The sequence below is a fragment of the Anser anser genome (assembly GCF_964211835.1).
Source record: "Anser anser genome assembly, chromosome: 5".
In the NCBI taxonomy this organism is placed as follows: domain Eukaryota; kingdom Metazoa; phylum Chordata; class Aves; order Anseriformes; family Anatidae; genus Anser; species Anser anser.
In genome coordinates this window covers 51,993,787-52,012,618 of record NC_139725.1, presented here as the reverse complement: position 1 = coordinate 52,012,618, position 18,832 = coordinate 51,993,787, and the positions used below count along the sequence as shown (strand labels likewise).

At 38.7% G+C, this 18,832-nt stretch overlaps 1 protein-coding gene across 15 annotated transcripts in view; it reads right to left on the bottom strand.

The window, feature by feature from the left end:
- Positions 1–18,832, bottom strand: part of TUNAR (transmembrane neural differentiation associated intracellular calcium regulator) — a 163,524-nt gene that overhangs the window by 70,165 nt on the left and 74,527 nt on the right. The window contains exon 2 of one of the 15 annotated variants that reach the window (XM_083838141.1): positions 7,469–7,579. The exons of the other annotated variants lie outside the window; for them this stretch is intronic. The gene's annotated coding sequence lies outside the window, so the exon portion shown is untranslated. The remainder of the gene's footprint in view (positions 1–7,468; positions 7,580–18,832) is intronic. 15 annotated transcript variants of the gene reach the window in all.

Genomic DNA, 18,832 nt, shown 5'->3' with positions numbered 1-18,832 from the left:
GCAAAGTGCCCTGGCATGGTGAACAACACAAGAAAACACAGGAAAGATTGTAGTTCAAAAATCCAAACTAATAAATTGCATAATAAATTTGTTATCTTAGACAAATTAAGTCATTATTTACTTTGCATTATGTGCCGAAAATTACACTTTGAAGCAGGGTTACTTTCTCATTTTCTGTGTTCAGCTTTTTACAGTGCCACTTATAGCAAAGTATTTAGAAAAATAAAAGATGAATTGTGTTTAATGAAAATAAAGCCCATAAAATTGAGATTCTGGTCCAGTGATTTGATCTATTAAATAGAAGCTTCCCATTCCCACCTCACCAAGCCTGTTTCCTCCATGAATATCTTTGGACTGTGTTCAATGTACGTATTCATCTAATGTTCAGAGACACCCAAGTTTCTGTGCAAGTTCCACTGATTCATTTCTTTCTTCTATGTTCAACAACATCCTTGACAAAAGTCTACTGGCTAGGAACTTCTTTCTAGATGAAGATGTCTTCCTCTCACTCCTTCCTTATTCTGCTTTTCCACACTGTTGTGAGATCTCTCAAAAGAGAAGAAATCTGACACTGACATGACATTTTCAGTTTAACATTAATATCTTACTTCCCTGCTACTGAAAGGCTCATCAGTTTCCAGAATATTTTCAGAGTCAGGGTAATGAAATATTTTTTTTTTTGTCTTAATGCTCAACGTTAAAACATCTGCAGTCACACCTCTTACTTTTAAAAGTGGCTGGGCTATTGATTAAGAATGTCCTAAGTTATAAAATAAAACAAGGTCAAAATTCATGTCATACTGCAGCTCTGACCTGTTTCATCAGAATGCCACCATATTCCCTAAAAACTTTGATGAACCTGATGAGAGTCAAAGGTTGGGACAGGAACCAGGTGAGTCTCACAGACTTAGTAAAGTTTTGTTCTCTCACTAAATAAACTGTTGGGGAATTCGGTTGAGTTTTGCCATAAGTTAGATACTCATTCATGTCACTAATCAAAGTAAATTTCAGAATGTGTAAAATCAGACTTTTATGGTGCATTAGTATCACTAGGGTTTATTATAAGCACTACAGAGAGATATATCACTATAGAGAGGCACAGCAAGATCCAAAGAATTTCCAAATCTAACATAAACATGACCAAGTATAGGATGAAGAGAGTGATTTGAATACAAGAATGCCTTAATCCAGTGCACTTTTTATTGGCCTAAACTTTGTCCCCATGGTCTTGATAAACCTCTGCCTGACAGTTTTACTGTTATGAACAATCATAATATCATCATCAGTCTGATCCTTCCTGTCTTTGGATAGTACATTTTCCCTAGCAAGATCTTGAATGTCATGACAATGTTTAGACAGGTCCTCTGTAATGTTTAGGACAAAGACTGTTAAAACATTTAAAAGATGTGTGTGTGAGAGAGAGAGATTGAAATTACATATAATAAATAGCAATAGATAGCCCTTACATGAACCTATGGCTGAATTCATTCTAAGGACTCTCTCTTTAAGATGTCAATCTTAATCCCCTTGAGCAAATTACCTCCTTTGTGTTTAGTCTATGGCCATCAGTTATGCAATGTATAATTCACATGGCTGTCAAAATCACCAGCATTAGTAATCAAAAAATATCTAGTAATCAAAAATCATCTAGTGCAGTCATAGACAAGCAGACTTCATCTCTGGATTCAGAAGTCCTTGTAGTTATCACTACAAGGTTGAGAGGACTACACTTCTACCTCCTGATTTAGCATGAAGCTGAAAAATAAACAATCAGGAGAAATTTCATTCCTCAGCTTCAACATTGCAAACAAAACCCAAATGAGTGACTACTTATTGGAATAAACATGGGAAATAGCACTTTCTCACCAAAGGGATATCTGCAAGTTACCTGTTGTTATCTGTTAAGTCTCATTAATAATGCACTATATTACATAGAGATTAACAGATTCCATAATGGCAACAGGTGATTATGTAAGTGGTCATTGGAAAGGACCTGAAAATGAAAACTGTGATATATATATATGTGTGTGTATATATATATATATATATGTATATACACGTATATATATGTGAGATATATATATATGTATATATATATATTGATCCTCCAAAAGATCCAATTCATAAACAGCACATCCTGGGTTTTGGTTCATGCTATACTCGTTAGAACTATATTGTAAAGATTGGATTGGGCACACAAGTTATTTTGGTTTTAAGGTGTTTTGGCAGAACTGTTTCAGCTTGAAAAGTTGCCTAGACCTGAAGTAACACAATCTAAAGCTACGTAGTATTAATAGGCATTCAGGAATGAAATCTCTCTACCAGTACATACACTCATAACATTTTGATGATAAAGGCAATATGTACTACTATTTGAATTAAAGTTAGATCAAGTCCCCTCTTTGACCCAGCTTTTCAGCAACTAGTTTATTTCCTTTCATTGGGGTGTTTACTTTGCAAACCTTATGGGTTTCCAAGATTTCCATCATTTTTCAACAAATCATTGCAGCTCTCCATTAAGAAGACTGAAAATTAAAACCCTTAGCTGCCAGCTAAAATGTTTTAGAGCCAAGTTAACTGGTAATTGCTTTTGTAAAAGTCACATCTTACCAATCAATGTCACACTCAATGAACGGAGTTCACTCGGCTCACAAGGAACAACTTCCTGAATCCAGAAAATTCTCAATGCAGACTGAAAGCAGATATGGAGAAGCAGAAAAGGACTGCACACTACATGAATACCAGTTCCTCCACTATCATACTAACTATGCTCATTATTTGCAAGAGCAAAAATGTTCCAAATACAAATAACACAACAACAAACTTCAGAGAAGGGAAATACTGCAAACATACAAAAAGCTTCCCAGAAGAGGCACTGTAATTCAATGTGAGCTACAATGATCCTCTCTCTCAGCACAGGACTTTCAAGAAAGCAAAACAGAAGATATGTAAGCTTCCAGACTGACACTTGCAAAAAGTCCAGTAACAAAACACAACTGATTTACTGATTATAACAACACAACATGTTACAGCTAAGTGCAATTCCTGTAATTTTGGAAGGAGAAGTCTGAGATGGGGAAGTAGGAGGAGACAAGCAGACATGACCATTTTTCATTCTGTACTAATTCCTCCACTGACTTTCTGTTGTGGGAGACCTTGAAATTTACAGTGCCATGTAGAGTTTGAAGGTCACTGATATCTACACATCTCTCTAAAAGTGTACCTTGAGCTAGTTACCTTAAGATCCCTACAGGAGAGGGATTAATATTTTTAGGCAGGATTCTTCTATTTTGCCCTTCTGTTTTACAGTACAGTAAGACTTCATTCAAAAGAGTCCTGTTCACCTACATTGATCATAAAGGGATTATCAATGATTCACTGAGAAGCAGAATTTTACATCATAGATCTCTAAGATTATATATGCAAAATGTTACCCCTAGGGTCTACAGAAAAAGTGTGTAGACTTTTCTGGCATGGAGAAAAGGGAAGTCTTTGCCAGAAAACACTGCGGGGGTATGCCGGAAAAAAAAAAAAAAAAAAAAAAAAAACAGCAACTAAAAAAGCCACCCTAAATAATTTTCTGTCTGATGTCCTCAGATCAAGGTGATATCTGGCTAAGGTTGTGCAATGTACCTGTTTGACCTGAAGAACTTGGATGTATTTCTTGCAAAGCCCAGATGTTTCAGGCACACAAGCATCCCTAAGACATTAGACATTAGGATGCCTTATAAATTAGGATGTATTACAGAATGTCCCTGCACTTACTGTTACTAGCGGGGCATTTCATTTTGGATTGCCCTATCTGCCCAGGCAAACCACTCTGAGTCCCACTCTGCCAGCCATATGGTTCACCAGGTATTGTCTGCAACACCCAAACCCTTTACTGGATGTAGCCCAAACCCCATCCGGGATTTGGACTGTCCCTCACTGATTTTTCTGGAAATGAGATGCCCACAGACATTTGAAAATTATTTTTATACCACATTATGGATACAGGAATTTCTGCCAGTAGGTAAACAAACAACATAATACAATCATATTTTTATTCCCATCCTCTTTATTCCCTCACAATATGCTTAAGTATTCCCTAGAGCATGTTATTAGATACAATATAAAACCATGACTGATTATAATGAGTGATGAGAGAAAAGTGTCCTGGCAGGTGTCTAATAGAATGTAATCACTCGACAGGAAGCGGCTGGTACCATTCAGTAACAATATCTCTCAACCTCAGAAATTTTTTTTTCAGATTTCAATATCCAGAAGCCATCCAACCCATTTTCTTTCAGTTAATAAAATTTTGCTTCCTTTTACCCACAATTATTGACAAGACTATTATCTAAACGAATATTAGTTCTTTCTTAATTAGCAGGCAATTCAGCTGTGAATCGCACACAAAGCCCCGTCTATTTTAATAAATGGTTACATTGCTTTACCAGTGCCGAGCAATTAATTACTCAGAAACTGCATTTTATTTTTCCATGTGGTATTTTCCTAGCATTTGCACTGTGTTTTAACCCATGGAATTGTCAAATAGACTGAGAGTTTTATTCCCAATCTAGGTTTCCTATGAAATATCAAAAAACAGAGGCAATTAATGGCTTGGAACAGGAATCCTTCTGTGCCCCTGATTTTCTGTCCTCACCAAGAGCAACCATCTGATATCTGTCTGCTTCAGTGCAGTTAAGTTACCTGTATACCTCTCTATAAATCTGTACATCTCAAAATAATATTTTAAGACTTTTACTTACATGTCATTTCCCCCTGTTTTCCTATGGCTTTTTAGTATGTGTAAACAAGACCTGAGACCTCAGGCCTGATTCTTCTTTACAGTCGTTCACAACAGTGAATATAAGGCAGGACTAACTCTTCACAGAAGCTGCCCAGGATACATTTGTCAACTTCAACAGGGCTGTACTAATTTATACCAGCCTCAAACTTATGGTCTTTTACATTCACTTGGCCAAGGTACACATGATTACACAAGCTGCAGTGCAGGAAAGTGAATAATTCAGCCCTCTTCCCTCCTCCACCCACATCCTTCATTTGTGTGTAAAACACCTACTCCATTCCAGGAGATACACAGATATGCAACATCAGTAAACTAATGAGGTATAGCCTTGAGGAGAGTCAATTCTACATGCCTCAAAACCACCTACCTTTGGAAACATGGGGCTGATGTTCAAATGTCAGCCCTGTTTTTGTTAATTAATAATAAAAGCACACAAAAATTTAACACTGTGTCCACTGTTGTTTATAAGCTAAAACAGCTCCATACAGAATGGCAGTAGGTAGCCTGGGAGGGTAATCTGCACAGTCTGTTCTGAGCACCAAGGCTTTTAATGGCTTGCTTTTTATCATGCATCTCAGGAAATATTTTGTCTGATTGATGACTGTTGTATATATACTGCCTGAGCATATTGCAGTCCCATTTCACGTAGGGATGTTTTGACTTGCTAACTCAAGTAGAAGAATGCAAGTAAATGATAGGAGTATTTTGCATTTCAATATTAAATGCATTCTGGTTTTAATTAGTAGAAGAACAAGAATTGGTTTACAACAAGGTCCACTAAGCCACTTGCAGCACCATCTGCAAAGAATGTCAAGGGCTCTGAGTCAAGCTCACATTAAAAGTGGAGCACTGCAACTGATTCTGATTCATGGCTTACCACTCCTCCCTGTACCCTTCAGATATCTCAGGTGTAAGCTCCCCTTTTATCACTGTGGCCCATCTTTCTCCTCCGTCTTCATTCACATGGCTGCCCAAAGCTACAAGTTCTGCATTCTGCCTCCAGATATGTTCTGTTCAGCCTAAAGATTGTTCTGGCTTCTCTGCCAGGGGAAATTCACCCAAAGTCATGCACTTCTTCAAAAGACTCACATGCATTCAGGTGCTTTGTGTTTCATCCCTAACTGAGCATCAGAGTTTTACCTATAGTGAAGAATTTAATATCAGACATACCCATGTAAATGCAAATATCATCCCACTAGTATGCGATATCCTGTGATGGCAAGCACTATATCTTTATCAATGCCACACAACAATGTGCCAGCAAACCAGTAATAAAGCTTTAAATAGTGCTTTTCTAGTAGGCATTTAAGGGTGTTTCATAAAACATGGCTTACGTATAGATGCAGAAACTTCCCTGAGAGAGTTTTTTTATTTTCAGATAACTATATTAGTTAGGAGATTTAACAATATCTTTCAAGTTGCATAGGAAGCCCATAGCAGAGCTGGAAATAGAGTGTATATGTTCAACACCTAACATTGTGTTTGCTATTTAATTTTCTGTCTTACATCGCCAGGAGGTAACTTGCCTGGAACAGCAGCAGGTTACAACTTCAGCACTCAGAACCAGTTTTGCTCTAGACCATGTTCCCTTTTATCCATCAATAAATTACCAAGATGTCTAGCTCAGGAAAAGGATGGGGCTACAACCTTGGCAGATATAAACCAGCTGAGCTCCATCACAGTCAATAGCTAGGGCTGGTCTTCAGCAAAAATAAAAAAATCCATTTTTCTATGAGCCCCATAAATATATTTTAAATCCTTTGTAGAATACCTTCATTTATTAGTATGACAAGGACTTTCTGTAGACGAAGTCTCCTTCGCTACACTGCAGCTTTGCAAGTTATCAAAGGCATTCTTATCCGACCAACAAAAGGTTGATCAAACATTCTTTTTATTTAATCAGTATTTTTATTCAAAAGTTAAATACTGTCTCAATGATCATTTATCTTACACATAGACAAACCACTGTTTACCATCAGTACATGCTCTTCTATTAGAAGATTTGCATACTGTAGTTTCTGAACTGGTAGGTTGGGTTGCTGATAAAATGAATAACCTTACAAATTTAAGGGGGTCTCCAATGAGCCTTACTAAAGCACTCACATTGGCATGCGTGAATGATGCTTCAAAGCCACCTCTTCCACTCAACTGCTACCGTGTTGAAATAACTAGTCACAGGGTTTCATCAAAATGTAAATTACATGACAAAACAGCTGTGATAAATGACACAAGGCAAACAGGAAAGACCATAACAACACCAAGCTAAGGAATGTTGACTTGTACACTTGTAGCTATTATCAGTACCTAAGGAACAGTAGAGAGGTCTATTAGTCCTATCGTTGGGATGGACTAACATTTCTCACCCAAAGCTAGAGAAGCACTGTGGGTTTAGATTCTTATCTTTAGCTCCTGGCCCTTCATTTAAATAAACATTTTTCTTAATTTGGCCACAAGCATTTAAGCCTTTTTCTATTACTGAAGCAATCGGGTTGTTTCATTCCCATATGCTATTTCAGTCTCGGTTTTGGATGCTATTGTGAAAATGGCCAAGAGAGGGCACCCGGCCCTTTTCTACATAGCCCCCCATTGCAGGTTCCAACCACTGCCCAGATCCAACCAGCCTCGCTTTGCGCCAGGGCTTATCACTTGCAAGAGAGAACGAACATGTCCACTGACCTGAGTGAATCAATCAGCCAGCATGTAGCAAATGCCCCAATGCTCTAGAGAAGGGAATCTCTGGACTGGTTTCACGTGTATGCCTCACGAGCTGAGTCCCGTACAGAAGCCCTGATGTGATATGAATGAACCAGTGAATACCCGAAGTATTTTCTCCATAAATACCTGTTTTTATTTCAAAGGGAGATGAATCAGAAATAGCCCTGATGATTTTCATGCCTCAGATGTTCCAGGAAGCACGCATGCATGCTGGTGCTGAGGCTGACAGGACAAGTTTATTTGCTTGCCCTTCCTGATATAGAAATTGGCATTTGGTAAATTGTTGTCAGACCACTGAAATCTAATAACATGGATCACTACAAGACCATTACTGCCTCTGAATGCTACTGGCACTATATGAGTGAATAACGACCATGCCATCTTTGACAAGGGGATATGTAACCCTCAGGGTATTCAGGGACAGAGTGTGATTTCCAAAGTCTGGTCAAGAAAGGTGTTCAAAATTATAACGCCATTGGCTGAAACACCCTTCCTGTGGATTTTAAAGATTTGTGACAATGATAAATAAAATCATTCTCTCAGCCAACTCTTTTCAAAATCATTTATGAATACTCTGTTGAAAACTGCCTATCATTACAATATAAAAAAATATTGGTATAAAGACACATCTACTTTGATGCATATGTACATATTAAAACACAGATATTGCCAGTTCAGAGATGAGATGAAAAAGCTACATTAATAACATCTGCTTAATGGCACTTTAAAAATACAATTCTTAACACAATGTACCTGCCAAAGCATTCAACGGATTTTACATCATGTCAGGGAATAGCTGGCAATGCCTTCAGCAGCACGGGAAAGCTAGTAATCAATGAGAAGAAATGCAATTCACCATGCTTGATAGGTGAGCTAGTGAGGCAGCAATACTTCTGAGAAAATGTCAAGAGTGACATGTGGGCACCTTCTTTCTCTCTTCAGTCCTGAAGCCAGACCTGGTTTCACAGGCAAACTAACATTATAATTACAGGACATTTCTATTGATCTCAGCACAAGTTATCAATCACAGTCCAGCAGATGTCAGGTAAGATTGCTCAATAAACATACATTTCCTCATATTTTGAGCTGCAAAAATTGAAATTTAGACTGTCTTTCATGTCTCAAAAACCTTTTCATCAATTGCAAATAAAAGACATACACAATAAAGATGTCTCTTTCAAAAGAATGCTGCAAATAGCTACTCGATCCAGTTTTAAATCCTGTTATTTTTAAAGACTATAGCAGAGTGATCTAATTGCAACAAATATAGATAAGAACTCTAATAATCACTAATCTGTACAAGTTCAACTGCAGAAATCATTGATGTGGAACCTCAACTACGAGGTTTAGATTTTGCCTGAAGCAATACCTGCCAGTAGTCCCACTGAAAACAGAACATACTCTCAGAGAAATGCTATTAGAGGAATGACAGGCAAAAAGAAAAAAAGTTTGGTCTTTAAAGCATCAAGTCTAAAATTTGCATTATGGCTTTCACAGATAACTGACTTCTGCAGCAATCTTCTCTCACCGTGTTTCCCAGTACCTCTCATTCTTGCTAGCCATGTCTGAACAACAACTTTTTTCCCAAGATCCAAGACTTGCCCAAGTTACAGCTCCATTCCACCATCAGTACCTGCCCCTGCTTCCTCACATCTAAAACCAGCCCCTGCACCATCTGCCCAAACCAAGGACTAATTCTTCTCAGAGAAACAGCCACATCACATCCTGTTAGTACTCAATTTAGGATATTGCGTGGTTCTTCCATCATTCAGACACAGGCTTTTCAGGTCAGGAGCTCTATGTAACAAAACTGCACTGTTAACATTAAACAAAGAAATGATAGCAACAAGGGAAGTATCATTTAGATAATTTTTGTGTTTCTCTAGTGCTACGATAAAGCAGCTCAAAGTCTGATGACTAAATTGTAATTATAGGAACAGACCTAACTAAATTGCAAAGACCACAGGAGCCGTCCGTAATAAAACCCCGAAGATACAAAGTCCTTCCCCATGACCAAGAAAGAGAAGACAAAAAAGGGTCTGCCAGCAGCAGATTGTGAGGACACTACTGTAATGCCCATTAGGCCTGTCCTTAACAAAAACATATCCCATCCCTAATAGAGGCCTATCAAGCAAGACATGTCCATAGCAAAATTTGGCTGCTAGACCTCTGCAGCCTGCCAGTACACGATGGTGGCCTTTCACACAAAGTGGGTGCGTGTAGCAAAAACAAGGGAGGAGGGAGTGGGTGGAGACACGGACTTGCTGAGAAAGGCAGAGAGGGCAGGCAGCCTGAGGGCCTAGCAGGCACTGGCCCAGCACAGCGTGGTAAAACCAGGGGACAGTGGCTTCCTCAACAGGTACAAGCTCAGACAGCACCCTGAGGAGCCCTGGGGACCTCCTGCCCTTCTGGAGTTGTTTCCCATCACAAAGGGATGTCCCTCTGTTAGTCATAAGTCTGCTTGCTGAGGTAGTGAGAAGGTCCTCAGCTGTTCAAATAAGTGACCTTGATATCGCTTCTATTCTACTATGGATGCATCTAAACCCCTTTATTTAAAAATACCTTGGAAATTAGGGAAAAAAAAAAACTCCTCAGAAAAAACTCTTTGTTCAGACGGGAGAACAAATGGACAGAGTCAACTAACCGGAGACTGAGGCCTACATTATAGTAGAAAGACACAGTTCTGTTAACCAAACTGAAAGTTATTTAGGAAGGAAAAGAGTCAGATGCATACTAAATTTCTATAAAGTGATACCTGAAATACATGTAACTTCTTGATAAATATCAACATGGGGCAACAGCAAATTAAAGAGCTTCTTCAGAGCTGCCAAGACTGTGTCTAAAATCAGTAAAGGAGAATATCCAAGGAATCAAACAGTCATAGCCTCAGGACAGGATGGTAGAGGTCTAGGAATATGATGGAAAGAGGTCACAAAGTGAGAGCTGGAAGGGCCAGATAAACATAACTACCTATATTTTCTCTGATTTTGAGGACTAGAAAGGAGACAGGAAGAAAAAAATATAGAGAGAATTTCAGGGTATCTGCATCAGCAGAACAGATTACTTCAGTGGAAACAATAAAGGAGAAAAGTTACTAGTAGGAAATGCTGTTCTGGACCACTGTCTCTGGCCTTGCAAATGTCTCCCCCAATAGCAGCTGCTTCTATTCAGCACCTGTATGGGAAACAGCATGGGCAACTCTGCCCTTCTGACCGCCACTGCAGCTGAATGCCTAAAGAAAGAGGTGTGATTACCTTTCAAAATTCTCATACATAGCCAAGCAGCTGTGCACAAACCACAGAGGATGGGGATCTATCTAATGAATCAATTTGGGCTGAGAGTTATTGAGGACTTCCTAGATTTACTGCAACTGCTCTTTAGAGAGAGCAGAATAGCATCCTCAAGGGATATCTATTGAGTTCTTTTCCCAGAGGATTTCACCTTAAAGAGGTGCTGTTGCACAGTCTATGTCTGAAATGAGAAAGCCCACTGATATTTTATGAAGTTTAATTTGAAGAGTATAAGTGAAAAGAGTAGTTTCACATTTGATTTGAAAAACATTCCCCTGCAGTGTTTACAACCCATCTGAGCACAGCACTGGAGCGTTTTATTCAGGGGATAAACTGAAGAAGCTGATTTCTTGCTCAGGGAAAGAAAAAATAAAATGTTTCTGAAGATAAGCAATGAACAGGGGAAAAAAAAAAAAAGGAAAAAAAAAAGGAATATTAGGAGTCCTTTTGGTCTGAGTCACAGATGAAGTACTCCTGATAACAAAGAGGGAAGATGTGAAGTGTGTGTATGCCCTGATCCCTTATCATGGCCAGTCTTGGCTGGTGGCTGATTTGCGTCAGCCTTAGGCAGCACATAGGTGGTGCACGAGGCTGTCCCGTAGTGGGAATGCCCACAACCAGATAACCACAGCAAGTCAGAGGCTGTACAGACAGAACAAGATAAAAACCCTGCTGCCATAGCTCTGAAATTCCAAGTCGCTTTCACTCAGCAGACACTGGGAAGTAACAAAGAGAAGTGTAAGTCGCATGGTTTTAGTCTCATTGTGTCCCTTTTGTAGGGTCTGAAAAAGGCAAGGAGCTGATCTGTAAATGGACTACCTAAATTCCAAGGTATAACTATCCTTTCATTTTTCTATTATTATTATTTATTTATTTATTTTAATCTGGACAGTTACTTCAACTTAAAGGCAAGACAAAGTTCTCATGGATATTAAATTTTATATCTTTGCCAAGCAAGCTGTAGTTGCTGTTTTGCATATTATCTTTTAATAATTTTTAGAAGCACTGCAAAGAAATCACACATGAAAGAAAGAAATTTGTCAGAAAGAGGGTAAAATGGTGCTTATGCACAGCGGTGCTGCTTACTGAGTTTTTTATTTTCATTAAACAGCGCATCCATTGTTTTTGGCTGGGATAAAGTTAATTTTCTTTATAGATGCTCACACAATGCATTGTTTTGGACTTTTGATGAAAATAGTGGTGATAGCACCCCTGTGTTTTCAGTTGTTGCAGAGCAGTACTTAAAAAGAGCCAAGGACTTTTCTGCTTGTTATGCTGCCCTGCCAGCAAGGAGGCTGGGGGTGCACAAGAAGTTGGGAGGGGACACAGACAGGACAGCTGTCCTAAACTGACCACAGAGATGGTCACACCATACTGTGTGACATCATGCTCAGGAACAAAAGTTGGGGTAAAGAAGGAGGAAGAGGGTGGCATTTGGAGTGATAGTGTTTGTCTTCCTGAGAAACCATTACATGTGATGAGCCCTGCTTTCCTGAGAGTGGCTGAACACCTCAGTTGTTTGAACTGCAGTAGAATTTGTTAAATGTGATGCTAAGGAAAACAAACAACACAAAAATAAAACAAACAAAAACAACAGAAAAAAATACTACTAATAAGTTTAAAATACAATGGACATACCAGTTCTCAATGCAAGGCTTTAGCTGCTGCTGTGAAATCTAAAATTCTACCAAGGGGCCATTGTTGTATCTGTGTCAGCTACAAACAATGGAAGCTTTATAACCCTATCAGTACATTAAAATATGATGAAAGCTATTCATATTTAAAGAAACTTTTTACATAGTAGCTGCTATACATTGCTGGCAACACTTATAAAATACTAATTGTTTTATAGCTGATTTTGTTCTGATTCCTATATTGCTTAATTAAGATTTTACTCAGGAGCAGATGGCTGTCTTCATTAAATCATGATATATTCTACCCAAATGGAAGCATCTTTTTTTTTTTTTTAAATACACTGTAATTTGTTTCCTACGTGCAAGAAATCATTCTGAAGGGAATCTAGACTATAATCATTCAGTTTGTTTTCATTAGAGATTATTTACAACAAACTCTGAAAGATTTTGTTTTTTAGCAAACGGAAGCCTAATATAGGTGACTCTTGTTAAAAACAAGGGCAGATTTCTATTATTGAACCTAGTACTACATCAATATTCATGGAAGTACTTCCAGATACACATAAATAACAGTCCTCCCATGCTAGACGTATACAGACAGAGGTAAAAGAAGCCAACATGCAAACAGCTTCCAAAATACATAACAAAACAAGAACAGGACAAGAAAAGTGTTTTTTGTTGTTGTTTTTTCTTCTCCCATTTCATAATGAAAAACATAAATTTGGAAGATAAAGAACATTCTCCAAGTCCCAAAGACTCTCTTTGGCAGACTGAAGAATGAACCTGCCCTTAAAATGACGTTATCTTTTCCTCTTGCAACTTCACTGAAATAAACTAGTAGCACAATTGGCAAGTGTCACATATGCTGATATATTTTGTAGTTATTTCCAGTGCATTTAAGAAAAAGAAAGCCTTTTCTTAAATGCTAGGCTTCGGTCTTCTCATCACTGCAGAAGAGAGCAGAGTTGAAACTCCCAGATAATATTCTTATTGCTTCATTTACCATGCATTAATATTCAGACATTAAAGAGACTGAGCATAGAGGCAGCAATCAAAAGCTCCTTCTCTCCTGTGCAGAAAGATTTCTGAGGTAGAACCTCAGAAAACCGTTTTATGCATCTGAAATTTCAGGTGAACCTCATAATCTCTGGAAGTACGAAGGGAGAGCAGGACTTAGATGCAAAAGTTACAAAAATATGCTGTTGAAATATGGTTTGGTAACTAAACGGTACAGTATTGCTCATCTTTCTGGGTTCCTTGCTCCTCATTTTCTGTTTCCCTCAACTCCACACCTTAGTCCTTCTGCATTCTAATTCATACCTTGGAATCCTTTTCCATCTCTTTTTTTTAACTGTCTCTGAGTTCAGACAAATTCTCCTGTACACATTTTCATATTAAGCTATACATTACAGAGTAGCTACTCAATAAACATCTAAGCAGGAATTGTGTATGTATGTGTCTGCTTGCTAAATTTAATCATTAGAGTCACAGAATTTGTGATTACTCTGTACAACCCTTGTTAGGAGAAGACTAGATTGTCATATCCCTTTCTACCAATGACAAATTCCCATATTAGATTTGAAAACAAAATAATGAAACTTATTTTGTATAACCTAATGTCTTTGAAAAGCCATATCATGGTCTGCCTTATATCCCAGAAATAAAACCACCTCTTTATATGAGCCAATTTGATTTTGATGAAGCCAGTGTATGTATATAAAAGAGCACCTCAGAAAATTATGTACTGTGATTTAGTGCAAATACAGAGACAAGAAATTCTCTGAAACTTGGAGACACATATCAAGGTATATTTATCCATCAAAAAAAAAAAAAGTCCCTCAAACCCCAATGCCTTAGTGTGCTAGCATTTTCAATTCAAATTCAGTATAGAGAGAAAATGTTTCAGCTTCTGTTCTTGTTGGCAAATTGCCTAATGCCAAAGACAGATATTCAGTGACTGACTTCTAAGTCAACATTCAGAGAAGGTCTTTGAAAAGGAACAGAATTCCTTTTGGAAGCCAGTTTGTTTTGGAAAAAGTTATAGGACAAGAGAACCATTAATCCAATATATAGGGAACCAATTACTTGGAGAGAAAAAGTGGAGTTCTCAAAACACTGGATGAACAAGCTAGGCTCAGTGAGCTGCTTTCATCACTTTGTCACCAGTTCTACCAATATTTACATTTCATGGTTCCCTCTCTCTGGTAATCCAAAAAGGAATTTATTCACAGATTTCTGTACCCAGCATGTCTCTGTACCATCCCGAGGTTGGAAGGGAACAGCACAGACAGGCCAGCGCACTTCACTTTGAGGTGAATAGGAATGACAGTAAGAGGGAGGCCAGAAGGGTTTCACTGAGAAATACTCCCGGGAAAAGGAGATATGCTGAGTATTCAAACAAGCAAGCCTGCTCTCACGCACTTCTGTTTGTCTGCATTATGTCTCATTTATATCACATACACCTACTCAGCAGGTAAGAAAATCATGCTTTCCCCCATTGCAGTCAAAATGGAAGAACAGTCTTTCCCTAGCTTTATTTCAGAACAGTTCTTAAAGGAGAGGTATTACCTCAGGTAGCAAGTGCAGGAAATTTCTGCTCCCCAGAAGATAGTTTCATACACTTACAAACAACTTAGAAGCAGAGAGCTGTGCTTTGCAGCTGTAACCATAGAAACAGATACCAGCACCTGCATTAATAGGGAACTGGGATCCCACCCTGCATAAATTCCCTCTTCCAAAAAATGTTTACCTACTGCAATTAAATAAACATTATTCTAGCCTCTCCTCCATTAACAATGTGGAGCAGACTCTCACTGCCGGGACAGAACTGGAGCCTCACGGACTTGCTTCCCGAGTCCGACCAGCTCAATGGAGAAACCACCTCCCAGACCTCTACTGCCTCTTCTTTCACTCTTCTATTTTGTTTTCCTTTGTCTTTCTCTTCTTGAATTCCTTCTCTTCCCCTGTATCTTTTTCAGACATGATCTTCACACTCTCCTTCCTGCACTTCTCCTGCTTCTCCACAAATAATGCTGAGGTATAACCAACCCCTGAGATCAAAACCTATTGTGGAGAGGTGGCTTGTAAGGTGGCTGCCCTACCCAGCATGAACACCAACTTTATTCCATATCATCTGCACTGCCCTCTGTCAGAAAGCAAAGGATGATATAGTGTGCCGCATCCTGGAGCATTTCCCCACCACTCCCAGTTTTCCCTTTCCCTTTTGCTGGCTAAGGCACCAGAGTGCTAGTTTTTATGTGTAACTAAAGCAAATGACTTCATTAATGAACAATATGCATTGTGTGGTACCTGTAGCATCATTTTGCTCAGCAGAAAAAAAAAAAAAAAAGGTTATTTTATATTACTCTTTTTAACAGGATATATATGTGAAACTAAATAAGCCCCAGCAATTTCTTACAGAGATAGACTATCTTGTATTTCACAGTAATAAAAACGTAAATGCATTTTTGAATATATCTGGCAACCACGGCTAGAGCAATAGTAAAACTGACATGCTGAAGTAGCAGTGACATCCTAAATTTGACATCTTTCTCTTCTTAATGCATCAGGACACTAGAACCAATCATTCATAAAGTCTCCTTTGAGATTTATGGAGTTGAGGATGAAGTGACAGTCCATGGTTGCTGTTTTGCATCTACTAAAATGCAAAACCAAAAGTGAGCAGTACAAGGAATGTACTAGGCAAATTGTATTGTGCTCTTACAACAACAAAAGCTGAAGATAATTTAAAATATCATTCATGCAACCTGATTTCCAGACAAACAAAACATTCACAAAACATTCATCTTTTGAGTTGATTTTTTGTGTAATTTAAATAATCTCCAGATATCTGTGTATAAATAATTAACTGATGAAACCCCTTATATTTTACATAACACTTCATTCTTACTGCTGGAAACAAACTCAGAGATGGATGGAGGGAAAGACTAATAAGTTTTTTGCTGTCTCAAAGAAATTAACTTCACTGCTCATTCCCAGATGACTGCCCGATCACCATGCCGTATTCCGTTAATTTAGTCCAGGATTTTCTTTGGTTGGGAACCAACTAAATCCCTCCAAGACAAAACCCAGGTGTGAGTTTGGGACTATTTCACTCCAGGGATGCTTTCCTCCAGGCAGGGTGAACAGGACAGTGCTCAGATGGGGTTTCTCTACCCTAAAGGGTCCTTTGGCCGTTTTCCACATATGAACCTCCAGATACTTTCATGCTACTTACAAGGGCAGGCAATACACACACTAGAGGCTTCAGTGTGCCTTTGACAGGCTGCGAAAGTCCTTAGGGTATTTCTGGAACTCATAATAAAATTAAAAAAAAAAAAAGCTTCCATCTTCCCTTTTTCCTGTCTCACCCTCCCTTCCCCGCCCCCCCCCCCCAAGGGCATTTTGGAACAAGAGGATTATAAGTAGAACAGCTGTGGAAAGGACTGCAAGTATTCATACAGCATCAGGTACTGTTCAGCCCCAGCATCTCTCAAGTTGTCAAATACAGTGCTACACACATGAAAAGATGTTTTTTTAAGTGGGGGTGGGGGGGGACACATTACTGGAAACAGCAAGGGATACAGACTGCATTTGTTATGCTTGTACTGTGAACAGCCTCATAGAGATCTAGTTCTTCTGTGGCTTCTGAAAGCTGCCCTGATTAATTTGTTCTTTAACAAACCAGTCTTTTTCTTTCCGAGTGGCTGTTAAGAGGTCAATACGAGCAGATATTTGTTAGGAGTTTTTCTCTTCTCAGAGATGGTAGTTTTCCAGATTACCATTAGTTACCTGATCTTCTTGTGGAATGACAATTCTGGCAAAGGGGTAGTTGTATCTACATGAAAGATGATGTGTAGGAGCAAACAAAGAAGGATAAAAAAGAAGGAAGAAAAAGAAGGGAGAAAGGAGAAGGGAGAAGAGGAGGAAGAGGAGGAGAACGAAAAGACAACTTTGCATTCAAATGCACTGAAAGCTGGAAGCAAAATTACCCCACCCACCTGACCAGAAAAATCACCAAAGCCTATCCAAAGCTGACAGCATTCTTTCTGTCCTTTGGACACATACTGATCTAATTCTGGTCTAACTCCTATTAAGCAAACCAGAGTAATAAGGAGTGACCCCAGTGGGATAACAAGATCACAACAGTAGCAAGAATTGTAGACTTTTATTTTTTATTACTGTATTTATTAAGTTGGCTATCTCTGTTCTCTGCAAGTTAATGATGTAAATGCAGTCAATCATTTAGCAGTTCAGTGCAACAGTGGGACCATCCCAATTGGAAGAGCCTCATTTAAAATGTGCTGGCTAAGATCTTGAAGCCCTTGGTTGCATTGGGAATGCACAACTTCAAATTAGCTCCAAAAATATTGTACAAGAAAGCCAGAGTCATCATGTTTATTACTTTACTTTGCTGAGGCTTTGAGTAACTTTTGCTTGCTGCTGCATTTCAAAGCGTACCTTATGGTTTTAAGTCCTGTTTCCTGAACCACGAATGTAGACTGTCAGGCATTTTCCACATTGCCAGCAAGTTCAAGGATCTGAGAACTAAGGGATATTTATTTCCTTGAGAAACACCAAGCTTTGTTTCAGGCATTTACGGAAAGAAGCTAAGACCTGAGTTCCTACTGAACATTTGCAAAGGCTGCTGGTGATTTTGTTTCTTATTTCTGAAGCAGCTTTTAAAAGGTAGCACTTGAAAGTAATATATTTTCCTGGAGATCTCAATAAAAATTCATAGCAGCAGCAATAACAAAAGAAACAATATGTGACCAAGCATGGTACTGCTAGAGCTGTCTTCATTTCCTGCATCACAAACAAAAAAATTTAAGGCAAAAATAAGTGCAAGTTTGGTTTGTTTGGAAAGAAAGTGCTGCCTTTGCTGATCAAGGTTGCACACAGGGTCAGGGGTGATAGACTCTACTGTTTGCAATTACAGACAGTGATCACAAGTAATCGTGTTACCACTTCCTAACAGCTACTTAATGTATCAGCAAACCTTGGTTACTGCGCTTCTGAGTACGTCTTACTCACCCCATCTACAAATGAAATCTATTGTGATGACTTAATGGCTTGCCACTTGTCAGTTGAGCTGGCACCTGACTATGCACGTAATCTTATGTGCACACTAATTGTGAATCAAAGTGCATCAGCTTAACCCACCACGTCTTTTGTGACCGCATCAGGCCAGGAAGAAGACCTTAGTAGGTTCTGTAGCTCTGCTGGTGTGGGGTAATTCCTTAACATTCTAAGGGAACAGCAAGTAGCTTTGGTAAGTGTTTTTACTCTTAACCTCTACAAAGGCACAGTAAGACCGATTCATTTCACATGGGATATTATATATAATACTTGAGCTACGTTTCAGCTCAACTTCTGCAAATGAAAATAGTTGCATGAGAGGC